At 37.4% G+C, this 15583-nt stretch overlaps 1 protein-coding gene across 1 annotated transcript in view; it reads left to right on the top strand.

The window, feature by feature from the left end:
- The window catches only part of LOC145690710 (cell adhesion molecule Dscam1-like), a 934280-nt gene that overhangs the window by 29773 nt on the left and 888924 nt on the right, over positions 1-15583 (top strand). The window lies entirely within an intron of this gene.

Here is a 15583-nt window from a genome sequence, read left to right as displayed (position 1 = left end):
TATCAACGTATACCATTGATTCCCGATATATTAGCCATCTAATTTGGGGTTTGTATCTCGGCCATTTTTTACACAAAACGTTGCTAAACGTCTTTAGCTAAATCCGATCTTTATCGAAGTTAGATACCGGTAGATTTTCACCATCTTGATACGTATATGAAATATTTTGTTATGAAGATCTTTGGTTCTCGAGTTATGGGTGATCAAAATTGGAACCTGGCCTTGTAAAAATTTCTTACACATAAAGAAAATAAAAGTCTGTTCCTATCTTTAAGAGCAAAAATACATACAGTAACGTTTACTTGAACCGTAACAAAGTAAATGATGAGATGGTTTGTTAGCTCTGCTGCAAATTGCACTATGTAAATACACTTACCACTCAAAAACATTATTATCAGGCTCTACTTTTTAAACAAAGTTGTTATGTTGAGGTAAGAAGTATATGACACAGCAGATCTCTTCGCCATGTGGTGACAAGGATCTCACTGGATCAGTGTGATGCTTGTGCATAGAATAAAGAAGACCCACAATATATCAGAATATGATACGGGATAGATTGTGATGACCAGGCGACTGACAGTGAACATCTGGGAAACGGCGCTACTTGTTGGGTGTTCGTGAATCACAGCACATTGGTTATTGTCTTCCAAAGGTGGGAGAAGGACGGCGAAACTATAACAAAAAACTACAGAACTTAAGACGAGCACACTTTCCTAAAGATGTCGGACGTCGTAGGCTGTCGAGGTTGCTACAACAGCATAGGTTACAAACTATGGCACAACTAACAACAGACTTTAACAGTGTACAACCCACGAGTGACTATTGTAAGGTATGGGCCTCTGCAGCCGACGCTGTATCTATGTTAACCACGCGCTATTATCGACAACTATTGGAATAGGCACATGCCCACCGACATTGAGCTGCAGAGGAGTGGTATAATGCTGGATAGTCCACTAAATCACCTACTGCCTTCATCACATCGATTACCAGATCAGTTGTCCATTCCGCAGCACATGACGATTGTGAAACCAACTCGATCATGCCTCAGTTCACTGTAGTATGTCAACTTCACGAACTCGGGAAAATGAATTGGGTCTGTGCATTGCGCCACCGCAGCTTAAGCTTATAAGAGAGTTTATGTATGCCGACATCTCCTGCAAAGTCCGTGTGATGAACATTTCCTGAAAGGGATTGTCATATCTGACGACTATTGGGTGTCTTTTTTTTTTTCAAAACCCAATGTGCACAAGCAGCAGATGAGCAAGAGTCAACTTCCAGAACCGGTCGTCAAACAGGGCCGTATCGAGCGTAAATATATGCTTTATTTTATGGCGGAACTACAATAGGTAATTTACTTGGAAATCCTTCCTAACGGTCGCACCATCAATACCGACCTTCATTCCTAAAAATTCGGGCGGATATATGCGGCAGTACGCCAAAAATAGTCTACGTTGATGAGCCAAAAGCGTGCCGTTAAACGCAACAGGATAACACAAAACCAAACCCGACTAGAAAAACGTACGTATCAAACTGATGCCACACGCCGCATATAGTTCTGGCCTGCTTATGACTAGCTGTTTCGATCCATGTACACTTTCTGAAATCATGAAGCTTCACGAACCAACAGGAAGTCGAAACAGCAGTGGTATCGTCTTCTTTGCATCTGGATACGTGATATCGACGTGGAATCGAGGAACTAGAAGGAAGACGATAGCAGACAGTAAAATAGGAGGGGCTATACTCTGAATGTTAACCTTCTTTTATTATACTGTTGTAATACAGGTATGTTGTGTGCCAGGAAATTGAAAAAGTTGTGATCCGTCCTTGTAGGTAGGTGGTCATAATGTTCTGGCGTGTCAGTGTGCAATAGAGGTTTCCTAAAATCAGTAAAGGACGATTATTTTAGTAATAAGGAAACTCAGAGATAAATGGAAGTTATGTGAGTAATGACATATCAGATATTTTGAGGATATCTGGGAATTGTTTTAGTAATCTTGATTGTCTAATCGACCAACAGTACTCTTCATTGATAATTCCATTCTGAATTAGAGAATTGATTAGCAGTACTTTTAAAGTTTACAACTTCTGTTTACTTTCTTTAAAGAAGGAGTGACTAACCTTTACGTGTTTAAGGACTACTTATGAATGCAGAATTCACTGGCGTTCTATGTATCTGCCTAGTAACCCTCTAGAGATAATTTCTAAACAATAACTATGATCGATACAAACAGTATCATGCCGACCACTACGGGCTACCTCTAACGACTTGTCTGTCGTCGAGGTAGCCACCCCTAGATTAAAGTGTTACAATTGGCATATTTCGGACTTTGTGTTAACTTCCGATATGACATGCTGCATTTGCTCACGTTAAAAGAACGTATGATAGAAACCTACTTGATTGTCCTCACAGAATAATAAATGTAGAATAATGTTATAATCTCTATTATTTAAAATTACTTAGTATACACCTTAGATATTCACCATATAATGGAGAATTAATTTTGAGTTTGTAAATGTTTGTGACATAAATTATTTTAAATTTGTATTAATATATTTTGCACTGAATTATTAAATTACAATTCAAATGACCTGTAAACGACAGAATAAAAAGCAATAAAATTATTTCAAATAATTCTCATCATTACAGTGAGTTCGACTACTACACATGTAAAGTACTGCTTTAAAAAATGAAATTAAAATATACAAGTATGACAAAAGTTGACATCCTACGTAACTGGTACGACACTTTGTTTTAGTGTCTATTTGGAGTTTAACGTTTCTCCTATTTGAGAAAACGAGTACAATTTACCTTGCTATCAGAATCAGATGTTCTTCTTGAAGCAATTGAATGCGCAGAGAAAACCCGCAATCAATCATTGGAAAAAGAATCCTCCTACTGTTTCCAAGGTAGCACTTTCAACGACAAAAGATCCTTTCCTTAAAAATAAAAAGTAGTCACTTCAAAGTTCCTGAAATAAACAACTCTGATAGCTACAGATCACCAGAAACAGAATAGTATACACTTAGTCGAAAAACAAGAAAAGTATTACTTTCTGTTCTATTTTTATAGGGAAAGATATTCTTTATATTTCAATTATGCAATCACCATATCTGTCAGACTTATGGCATACATTTCTTCAATTGCCCATCATATCTACTGCAAATAATTTCCGATACAATTAGTTTTACCTTGCTAATATGATATGATTGCTAATTGTGTAATCCCTGCAAAAAAGACAATTTGTGTATGATTCAACTACATTCCATGAAAGATAAATGTTCTCAGTTCAAAATGAAGAGATTAGAGAAACACAAAAGATTGTGGAAGGTTGTTAGTTTACTGCAAATACTCTACTATGGATCATGAATATTGTTGCAATACACCTGCATCTAAGAAGTCTCGTATTATTAAATTACATTGCGTGCTTCAACACAATCACCAGTTAACAGCTGACGGATAGCGTCGGAAGAATGGAACACGAAGCGATACGAAGAGGACCCCTTCAACCCCTCCACAGATTCCGACTCCGAAGACTGACTATAAAAACTGGCACCTCAAGGCAGAAGTGATCAGTTATTAACTGATCATGTCCTAATTATCTCTTCAAGCTGCAACGGGCGGGATAGACTCCTCTAACCTTACCTCTGAGCTACAATGAACAAGAGGTATCCTCACCTATCTCCGAGTTGTAAGAGAGAGGAAATACCAACTCTACTGCTGAGCTGCAACGACCAAGAGATTTCTTTAGACCAGCTGGAACGAGTAGTGTCATTCTCAACGAACAAACCTCAAACCTTCGAGCTACAACGGTTAGGAGGTCCAATTAAAGAGGAAGGAACTTTCAGAGATTTACTTATTTCTAATCTTGTGTACAATCTGTATAAAGCCCGTTTTATAATTTAAAAACATGTGAGGATAAACCTGTGTACCGTTACTCTACCAAGTATTACACTCTTGTAGTATAATTCTCTCTCTCTTTCTCTCCCTCTATCTCTATCTCTATCTCTATCTCTATCTCTATCTATCTATCTATCTATCAACTAAATCGTAAGATTAATAGGATCTAGGAAACGAGAAGAGAGAGAGAGAAAGAGATAACGATGTGCAGCAACTTTAATGATACAATTCGGTAAAAGTTACGGGAATCATGATCTAGAAATATGCATGAAATGAGAAAATATTTTCTATGCAGACGCGGAGGGAGAAAATTGTATCAGGGAAATGAATTAAGTTTGAGTTTTTGTATCTTTATGCAACACCGAGGTTATAAAGAACAAGACTTACTAATGACGTGAACTTAAACCACAAACGTAGCTTGGATCTGGTGCTGCTGGCGGATGCACAGTCCATCATCCAAGATAATCCACACAGTACGTATATGCAGGTCGCCCTCCCTCCACAGAATTTCTTTGCAAAAGAGTTGGACTACAGAACCACGCAACTAGTCGTGACGCATATGGTTGATGGAAGGAGGAGTTATCTAGAACCTGGCATGGGTTGCGCATCATAGTTCTCTTTGGATCGTCGTGGTTGTTTCCAGGCGTCTCTTCCTTCTGGTTTCTCGGTCAGATTTCAATGGATTCGCCTATATACGTGATCCAACAAAACTGGCTGTCATGGTCAGTCCAAGAGCATGGTCCATAGTGTTCCACGCACGCTCTGGTTCTAGGCAATCCTGGGTTGATATACTATCCAATGATGGTACATTCATGCAAAGATTCGGTGCAGCAGAATACACGTCAAGGCGAGAGGATCACGTTGGAAACCTTACATCTGTAAGGTTAGATCAAGTGGAAGCATAGATGGAATAAACCAAACCACTTGGACTGACAGCCTTTGTGGGCCTGAGCCACTCCAACTCCATATGTTAGCGATTGGCTGAACTACGTCCAGTCTAGGGACTAACACGTGATCAGCGCGCTGCATCTCCCTCTCTCTAACAGACGTATCAGGAGTTTTCTAGACCTAGTGGATTCCCCAGTTTACCTGACGACCTAAGTGGACTCCAAAAAGTGGGATGCAACGGTCGGGAATCGAATCCGGGAGTACGCAAACGTCAGTCGAATGCTATAACCACTAGATTACGCCGCCTCCTTTGATGGAATAAGGAAGAGAAAATTTTCTTCGTGTCAATTGCATCGATGGAATTTCTGTAAACATAATAAATAGCTCTACAATTTCCTGTTTATGGCAATGTTTTTTGATGGATGGGGAAACTAGAACTTTAGGAATAATAAAAAAAATTCATCAAAAGATTTCGATCTTGCAAAGAATTTTAGGAATGATCAAAAATGCATCAAAAGATTGCGATCTTAGCCAAGAATTTTAAGAATGATCAAAAAATGGATCAAAAGATTGCGATATTAGCCAAGAATTTTAGGAACGACCAAAAATGTATCAAAAGATTGCGATCTTTGCCAAGAATTTTAGGAATGATCCAAACAATGCATCAAAAGATTGCGATCTTGGCCAAGAATTTTAGGAATGATCAAAAAATGGATCAAAAGATTGCAATCTTAGCCAAGAATTTTAGGAGTGATCAAAAAATGGATCAAAAGGTTGCAATCTTGCGAAGAATTTTAGGAATGATCAAAAATGCATCAAAAGATTGCGATCTTAGCCAAGAATTTTAAGAATGATTAAAAAATGGATCAAAAGATTTCGATCTTAGCCAAGAATTTTAGGAACGACCAAAAATGCATCAAAAGATTGCGATCTTTGCCAAGAATTTTAGGAATGATCCAAACAATGCATCAAAAGATTGCGATCTTGGCCAAGAATTTTAGGAATGATCAAAAAATGGATCAAAAGATTGCAATCTTAGCCAAGAATTTTAGGAGTGATCAAAAAATGGATCAAAAGGTTGCAATCTTGCGAAGAATTTTAGGAATGATCAAAAATGCATCAAAAGATTGCGATCTTGGCCAAGAATTTTAGGAATGATCAAAAAATGCATCAAAAGATTGCGATCTTGGCCAATAATTAGTTTTTGCATCAGGGGCCACAAAAGTTTTGAACGGCCATCTAAATCAAGTTATCGTATTTTCTACGGAATAAGCACATCATGCTGAGTTAAGTGATAGTTTGGGTTTCACTGCGTTATATGTAGTTTTCCAGGTATAAGGCGTCAAGAACACTTTTGATCGAAATATGTTGGATTTTTTGATCCAAGAATGTTTTATTTGTCTTCTCTGAATGATAGCTTTTAAATCTGGAAGATTGTTGTTCACGTCCGATGCTTGTTATAACTAAGAAAACGTTTTCGTTGGTTACAATTAAATAACAACCAGTGAGTGAAAAGAGGGTAATATTTCAAAAATAATGGACAACATTCCACAATAACAATTTCTGTAAAACTAAATATCCAAATTCATCTTTCCGTATTTTGGGAAATGAAAGGTCATAACACATGCTACAAATATTCACCGCTAAACTAGTCATATCCTATTTTGTGATCAAGATGCCATAGCAAACACTTTAGATTATCACTGATAATGAATAACTCAGCCCATCAACTCGGTGCAGTAGCTACTGTGCAAGTATGAACATGTCTCAGCATGCACCAAGAAGCAGACTCCTGCGTCACATGGTTGCGTCGTACTGCGAAACTTTCCTAGTACAATTTACAAATAACTTTTATATGCGATGAAGGTATTTCCGATAAACGATTTTTTGTTTCTCGTTTTGCAATTGTAAGGTATTGTGGAATGTTCTCCTTTATCCGTTTACCGATTCTAGGGTTTGTTTTCAAAAAGGAGATTTTATTACAACCAAGTTTAATTTCCTATCAAAAATATCCAAATTGTGCAACGGTTTTAGTAAAATAAAACCAAAAACAGTGTATTCCTAATCTCTTTATTTTCTTTCGCTATAAACCAACTCATTTACAAAATGCGGAAGAATAAAGGAAATACGTAATATATATCTAGATTGAAATGCATAGGAAATATTGTTGGCTATGGAATTGGAAACATTGATAAATCAAGATCGATGGTAGCTGTAGGGAGAAAGAAAGATCTGTATCGTTCAGTGCACGCTTTTGGACTAAAAGATAATAAATCTGTCCATTGTCAAGTGGAAAGGAAACGCAAGTTCCTGCTCGGGGAAATAAATGTGTATTCAAAGGAAAGTATTCTACATCCATTTATATCCTTCTATTTATATTGAGGAACGATATTCAGTATCAGTCTATTACAGCTTTATGTTCTAAGAAGTGGGACATATATCACTGAGGATCACTGCTCATTTACTTTTGTTACTACGGTGATAAATTGCATTGTAGCTTAGAAACAAAACCCAATGTAATGTTGCCAATTTCACTTTAATATAACAAAGAGAATTCTAATGTACGTGTTGTAAATTACAAACATTACAACTGAAAACATTAGAATTTAGAATATTTACAGTTCAGTAACTGTAATGGAACTGCACAGTAAGAAATGACTGTGTCATTTCAACATAGTCTACTTTAATTCAATTGCACTTCGGAGTAAAATGTTAAAATGACAGTCGTTAAATCTACAATCTTACCTAAAGTGGAGTCAATTTAGTAACATATCTAGTATTAGTTCGTACACAGTCACCACATAATTAATTTTACAAAAATATTTTCTTTCTTATTAAATAGAAATAAACTATTTAGTTTAAAGTCATACAGTTATGCGCTTTAGGATAAAATATATGGATGATTAATGAAAGTAAATAATTGTGAAATTAAGTTTTTTGCTCTCTCAGAGGGAACAGAACCTCGGACCTCGTGCACCGATGGTGGGCCTGTTATCCATTAAACCTGCAAGGAGGGATCTTATTGAGTAGACATGAACCTTGTGGATCTAGAACAAAACATCCGACGATCAGAACGCCCAAAATTTCAAAACAGTCAAATCAGAACGCCCACAGAAACAGTCATAATGGCTAAAAGAAGAAACACAACGCTACAAAATTACACCTGGTTTGACGTGAGTTTCAGTTTAACGTCCCTATAAGCAGCGAGGCTATATGAGACGGGACCCACTGATAAAGGTGGAATCCGAACAACATGAGCTCCGTCGAGAATAGAATCCGGATATCCTACGCCAAAGGCGCGTACGCTAACAGCTTAGCCATGTAAAAGCTCTTCAAATTGAGTGTGACGTCACTCGGTAAGCATAGTTACATACGACGAAGCGGGCTCATATTAATTTTCCTTGAGTGTATGTTTACCACACACACTAATTCATATTTTTCACCTTTGCGTGTTGTTTAGTACGAAGGTCTTAAGCCGTCCAACCTGCATAAAGAAAATTGTAATAATTTTCTTGATAGAAATCTGACACAAATAGTGTATATGCTTCATAAAACAAACATTTTTAAAAACATGTTTTATATAAGTTACAAACGAAATTAAATAAATCGTACTGAGAAGTAAAAAATAATCCTGTTTTGAAGAAAATTACTTTTCTTTAAAATATATATATATATATATATATATATATATATATATATATATATATATATATATATATTTATGCTTGTCTAAAAAGAAAAGCATGCAAAGCGTTCTCATATATAATCACATGATAAAAATTCTTGAAATTTGACTTTAATATTTGGTCTAGGAATTAATTCGTGCGGTTGGTACGCACACATTGAAGCTGTAGTACAAACACAAAATACATAAATACCTTAAGAAAAATATTGTCCATCGCTAGCCACCACTTTCGCCCATCTGTCAGGCAATGTACGGATTCCGTGGCGAAAGAAGTCCTCATCCTTGGAAGCGATCCAGTCAGAGACCCATGTTACGATATCTTTTGAAGAAGTAAACCGCTGTCCAATCAAATCGTTGGTCATGCAATCGAACAAGTAGTAGTCCGAAGGAGCAACGTCTGGTGAATACGGCGGGTGGGGTAAAACTTCCAATCCGACATTTTCTAAATAGGTTTTGACCGGTTTTGCGACATGTGGGCGAGCATTATCATGTTGAACAATAAGTTTATCATGTCTGTTCTCCCATTCTGGTCGTGTTCTGGCCAGAGCTTGCTTCAAACGCATTAATTGTCGTCGATAACGTTCTCCGTTCATAGTTTCACCTGGTTGCAGCAGCTCATAGTACACCACACCTTTCATATCCCACCATATGCACAGCATAACCTTTGCACAGTGAATATCTCGTTTTGGTTGTGATGGACCTGGTTCACCTGGTTTCACCCAGGCCTTTTTTCGTTTAGGGTTCTCGTAATGGATCCACTTCTCATCACCCGTAATAATTCGATGCAGAAACCCCTTTCTGCTCTGTCGTTGAAGCAGCAATTCGCAAATGTTTTTTCGTCTTTCAACGTCTCTGTCTTTCAATTCATGTGGAACCCAATGTGACATCTTTTGAATCATTCCCATGGCTTTCAAGCGTTTGGAAACTGTTGTTTGATCAACGCCTAATGCTGCTGCAAGTTGTTCCTGCGTTTGACACGAATCCTGCTCGAGCAATGCTGTCAATTCTTCGTCTTGAAATTTTTTTGGCTGTCCAGCTCGCTCTTGGTCTGCCAAGCCGAAATCACCACTTCTAAACCGTGTAAACCACTTCTGACACGTTCGCTCAGCTAGAGCATGGTCACCATACACTTCCACCAAAATACGATGACTTTCAGTCGCACTTTTCTGCATGTTAAAGTAATGCAGCAGGACACCCCGCAAAAACACTTTATCAGGCACAAATTGCGCCATGTTCACTTAACTACAAACTGGTGTTGTTGACGCTTTAATCCACTGCCCTATACTACGAACGATACGCGATGACAGGGGTTTGCAACACATGTGTGGATACACGGAACTGTGGGACGCTCCGTTCGTTGCGCCATCTCTTGTCCACCCGCACGAATTAATTCCTAGACCAAATATTATAATATAATGTTCTATTTACTATCGGTATATGTATACAACATCACAAGCATATAGTACGAGGGTTACTACGAAAGTTTTGAGATGTGAAATAACTTACATACTTAAAATCAATTTAACACTTACATTTTCTCAAAGTATTCACCATTACACTGCACACACTTTTGCATCCTCGAAACTACTTTTGGAAGCAGTGTTGCCAGTCTTTTTCTTCAAGTGTTGAAAGTTCATTTTCGTAAGCCACTACAGCTTCTTCAGGGTTGCAAAATCTCTTCCCACGCATGCGATCTTTGATCCTGGGGAACAGAAAAAAATCACAGGCAGGAAGGTCAGGGCTATACGGCGGATGAGTCATAAGTTTGACCTCCGTAGATTCTAAAATCTGAATTGTGATGGACATGCGTGTGGACGCGTTGTCATGATGAAGCTAGATCCCACGCAATCCAGTTCTTGGACGCCGTTCGCAAAGCTTCTGGAACACTTTTGTTAGGCAAACAGTGGTATACCACTGAGCAGTAACTGTCCTTTGTTCTTCATGTGGAACAGTTGCAACATGGCCAGATTTCGAGAAGAAAGTTGCGACCATGTTCTTCCCCACACTTCGCGGTCGCTTCACTTTCGTGGGTGGATTTTCGTCTGGAAAGATCCAAACTGTAGACTGGCGTTTATTTTCAGGGTCAAATTGATAGATCCAAGTCTCATCACCAGTAACAATGTCAGAGACGCGTCGAGAATTGCCTCCATCAAATCTTGCAATCATTTCTTCACACCATTCCACACGCATGCGCTTCTGCTGTTCAGTCAAAGTGTGAGGCACCCAACGAGATGAAACCTTCTTGAGCCGAAGATGAACATGAAGAATTTTTGTTACTGCTAGCGATCCAATGTTCACTGTAGATTCAATGTCCTTGAAAGTTGTTCGAGGATTTTCTCGAATCATTTGTTCCACAGCGGCAGTGTTTTCATCTGACACAGCTGTTGCCGGACGTCCAGCTCTCTCTTCATCTTTAAGCAATGTCCGGCCTCTTCTGAATTCACCAAACCACCGAAAAATTGTAGCATGGGAAGGAGCAAGGTCCCCAAATGCCCCCTGCAAACGGTCAAGGCCTTGTGTCTCGTTCAAACCACTTTTGAAATCGTAAAGATCATTGCCCGAAAATGTTCCCTTTCGAGCTCCATTCTAGACATCTGAATACTGCTCACATCAACAAACAAGTGAAGGCGATACGGCCACGCCGATAAGCGAGGCGAGTTGAAACTTTCTTTGCTTCTTCGCTCTGGGTTCCACTACCGAACGCAATTGTTGGAATTCAAATACTGTGCCACAACAATGCGTATCTCAAAACTTTCGTAGTGACCCTCGTATTTTATAACATAATGTATACACGTTCTGTATTATCTTTTGATTTGTATATAATTGATATGAAATATTAGATTTTTGTATATTATTATATATGATATTATCGAGTTTATTTTTGGTATTTAAAATAGTTTATAGATAGGTATCTCAATATACTACATAGATGTTTTTATTATTGATATATATATATATATATATATATATATATATATATATATATATATATATATATATATATATATATGTGTGTGTGTGTGTGTGTGTGTGTGTGTGTGTGACACCTCACATATATTTATATATATGTGACAGCTCTCCTCATGCTTATTTTCTTAGTCATCCATAAACATCTTTTTATAAAGTAATTTTATTTAAAACTGTTACTTAATTTGTTTCGTTTTATTTGTTAGTTTTTGAAAGAACACTTTTAAAATACAATATGTACATTTTAAGATTGTATTTTATTTTCTAATTTTAGTCATGAGAAGGAATGTTTCCTCTCCTACATGATTGCAGATACGGTTACTTTCGGCGCTAAAATCTACCTGAGGTGGGAGGGGGGTTGACAAGTTACTCTTAGTTAACAAATATATGGAAATATACGACAGTAACAATGGAAGATTATATTGTTACCCAACTTATGACGCTCAATAAAATTTCATTATTGTACCGCACCAGGAAACAGACAAATTAAGGATGCAAAATTTGAAGATAAAATCGCGACTCTGAATGGTTATTTCCGAATGTAAATATTGTACTGTTTTTCATTAAATACGTAGGTTCAACAAGATATCTTACTTTTGCCTTATCCACACATACCTAAGCTACAGAAGATTAATGGTTTTGTCTATACGTTGAGAAAAGGATTTTATAGTGATTTTGAAATATGAATGTTGTATTCTTCTTCATTAAATACCTAGGTTATAGAAGAAATTTTGCCTTGATCTCATCCACGTATCTAAACTATACTTTTTCATTAAATACTCACAGTTCTAACATTAAGAATGTCGTCGCAAGAAGCCACAAAAGTTCTGAACACAAGTATAATGATACTTCCGTGGGTTAAGTTGAGAAAGCTTGGATAAAAGTGAAAACGGAATATTTTATTGTCACTCAATTTATGTAGCTGTGCAATTTTATCATTGTATAAAGCGTGTCAAATGAAACCTGTCCCTTTACCGATGTGCACTCTACTGAGCATCGAGGAAAGTGTGCTGGGCAAGTGACACAACAGTTAGTAATATATGTGCATACATACCAGACCTGTTGTTAATGCATGACATTTAACTATGGTGGTACGAAAAGGTATAGTGGCGATTACAAACCTGTTCCATTTGGATCAGCACACTGTGACTCAATTCTTTGAGAAGAGGGGTGTCATCCGAGTGGAATCCACGTGGAGAAGTGTATATTGAAGATAATTATAAAGAATTGGACACAAATGTTCAAAGTCCGAATTGATCAGATTCGTTTGATCAATAGGATTTGGCGCTAATTGAAAAATGCACGAATATGACTGAACGATTTGTAACATATGTTATAAAACACATCTGATCACAACTGTAATAACACAGTATGACTGATATCAGTTGAGTATTGCTTGTCAGTGCAAGAACGTGTTCTCTCTAACACAAGAAAGGTTAACAAAATATGTATTCGACGTAGGAAAGTGCGACGTCATTGTGACGAGAGCTCTTTAAGTCCAGAATCACACCCAGGCAGAGTCCACAAGGTCCAGACTCTTCTCCAAGTTTCCTAACTTAAAATACTTTTGTTCACTTACATTTCATCTGTATTTTTTCTACTATGAGAACAATTTAGTTCCATCATTTTTTTTTCTGAAACTATAGGCGAAAGTACTTTACAATTACTTATCATCTTTTCGGGTGCAAAATAATTCCCGTTCAATACTGCATAGACGTAGTGGTTTATAGTACCCAAAGCTTGGATCTCTTATAACAAAAAGTTCTGGACATATGCCTGCTCAAGAGAAGCGCTTAAGGCATCCTATAAGTTTCTTTCTAATAAATGTTTTCTTTCCATACTATAATACATACTATAATACTATAATAAAATAATACAGTTTCATGGTTTGAGTAAAGTGATATCAAACTTTAGCGCGCTAGAACCTAAGGTACAGCAAGATCTAAGTTGCACTGATCTACATATATATGATGAATTCAGTTGAACATATTGCAAAAGTATTTCGTCAGAATTTTCGCAAGACATTTTAAGAGTGGAGTCAACACTTATTAACGATATCTCTAAAGTGACAACAATCAGTAATATAATTTCTCTTCTTATAGTGAAAGAATACTGGCTTTTACCCACTCTCCTTGAAATCCGTAACAGAGTTTTGGTGCTGCTACTTATCTTATCACAACTCCAGTGCGGAGTTTTGATTTTCCAAATAACTATCTGAAGAACACTGTGTGAAGAAAGATCGAAAGAATTAACAGATTTTTTTATCGAGCAACCATTGTTTAAGAAGTTGGACATGCCTATTTGCGGGTTATAAAAATAATTCAGCTATTACGAATTTTTGTAGGATATCCATTTTCAGTTATAGAAACGAGAGGGGCCTACCATTTGTAATTGTCAGTTGCCTATAAGTCTCTAGTTACGCTCCTGGCTTCATGCACAGGTAGAACCTTACACTCATCAATATTCTCCTGACATAAATAATTCTGATCGATACATAAAAGTCATTGAGCTAAACAAAATTATATTTGTAAAAGTAAATCTTTATTCATATTTCGAGAAAATCGAGAAAAAATTCTAAAACCTCAAAACTTGATGCTGTACAAGAACTATATCATTTATTAAGATGGAATTAACACTGAAGTACACACTAATTAATCTCTTTTTATTATGACACTAGCAATACGACAGTATACATGAGAAACAGCCCAAAATTATGATTAAATTTAGGTTTTGTTTAACTGTAACATTGATCAAAGATGAGAGATAATCAAAGATAAGAGGTAAGAGATTAAGATCAAAGATAAGAGATAATCAAAGTTAAGAGAGAAAGAGGTAAGAGGTAAGAGTTAAGAGAGAAAAATAAAGTGCTAAGAGTTAATCAAAGATAAAAGATAAAGGATAATTAAAGATAAGAGATAAGAAACAACAATTATTATCGTGTAAAAATAAGTCAAATTTTGATCGAACCGCAAACGAATTGCAACAGAAAGTCTGACAGTTGTTTCCTATTGAGGAAAATGTGATGAAAACGGTGGAATAAAGTTTACCAACGCCACTATTGTCATAAGGCCGCCATATTGGAGAATGGCCGCCATAATGGAATTTAGCAATTTTCTGAAATTTTGTGCATTTTCTGACCAACACATGACCTGTGAAAGTGTTTTCCTTCATAGCTGTTCTTAAGATAATAAAATTGTGTGTAATGTATATAATTTATAAAAATTACAGCCAATTGCAGCCAATTGTAAGCTAACTAAAAAATATTTATGAAGGTAAAAAAGAAAGTTCCGTCCCTTTTTGTGGAGATCTGTGTTCAATTTGTTCTCACGCTGTGAGTTGAATGTGAATACAGATAAGACAAAGGTCAGTTGTTGGTGTGGGTATATCATATACAATCTGGTTTTGGCAGTTCAGTTACACCGTCAACTTGCGTAAGGACAGAGTGAAAATGGGAACTTCACTGGACGTCATAAGGGCGTGTGTGCTGTACTAGTTGAAACTAGGCTCAAACGCCGCTGCAGCGGGACGGAGAATATGCCAGGCATGTGGTGAGGGTGTTGTTACTACACGGACAGTGCAGTGGTTGTTTAACAAGTTTAAGAACGGTGACGAAACATTCGAAGGCGCACCACGTGCCGGAAGATCAACATATGTACAAAATGAGGATCTTCAGGCAGTAATTGAGGCAAGCAAGACGAGACATGTGAGGAACTAGGACTTCAATTCAGTGGGTAGAGAAACCATTCGCAGCACCTCCATCAACTTGGGAGGGAATACAAGTTGGATCAATGGGTCCCACATGATTTGACTCCAGGCCAGAAGGCAACGCGAGCAGACAACTGTGTTTCTTTGTTGTCTCGTCTGAGGAAAGAAGGATTTCTGGACAGGATGTTGACATGTGATGAGAAGTGGATCCTGTATGAAGATCCACGGTACCGTCATGATTGGTTAGCATCCCATGAACCAGTTTCAAAACAGCCAAAACCAACACTGCACCGGAAGAAGGTCTTTCTGTGTGTTTGGCAGACTGCTCGCAGCATCGTGCATCGGGAACTGCTATCAGCTGGTCAGAGCATCAATGCAACTGTGTACTGTTAGCAGTAGAGCCGTGTTCAAGAAAAACTCAAAACTCTGGAGCCAGCACT

Source organism: Thermobia domestica, chromosome 7, assembly GCF_964235325.1.
Source record: "Thermobia domestica chromosome 7, izTheDome1.hap1.1, whole genome shotgun sequence".
NCBI lineage: Eukaryota > Metazoa > Arthropoda > Insecta > Zygentoma > Lepismatidae > Thermobia > Thermobia domestica.
The sequence above is the reverse complement of the archived record's forward strand: the minus strand, read 5'-3'. Positions and strand labels throughout refer to the sequence as shown.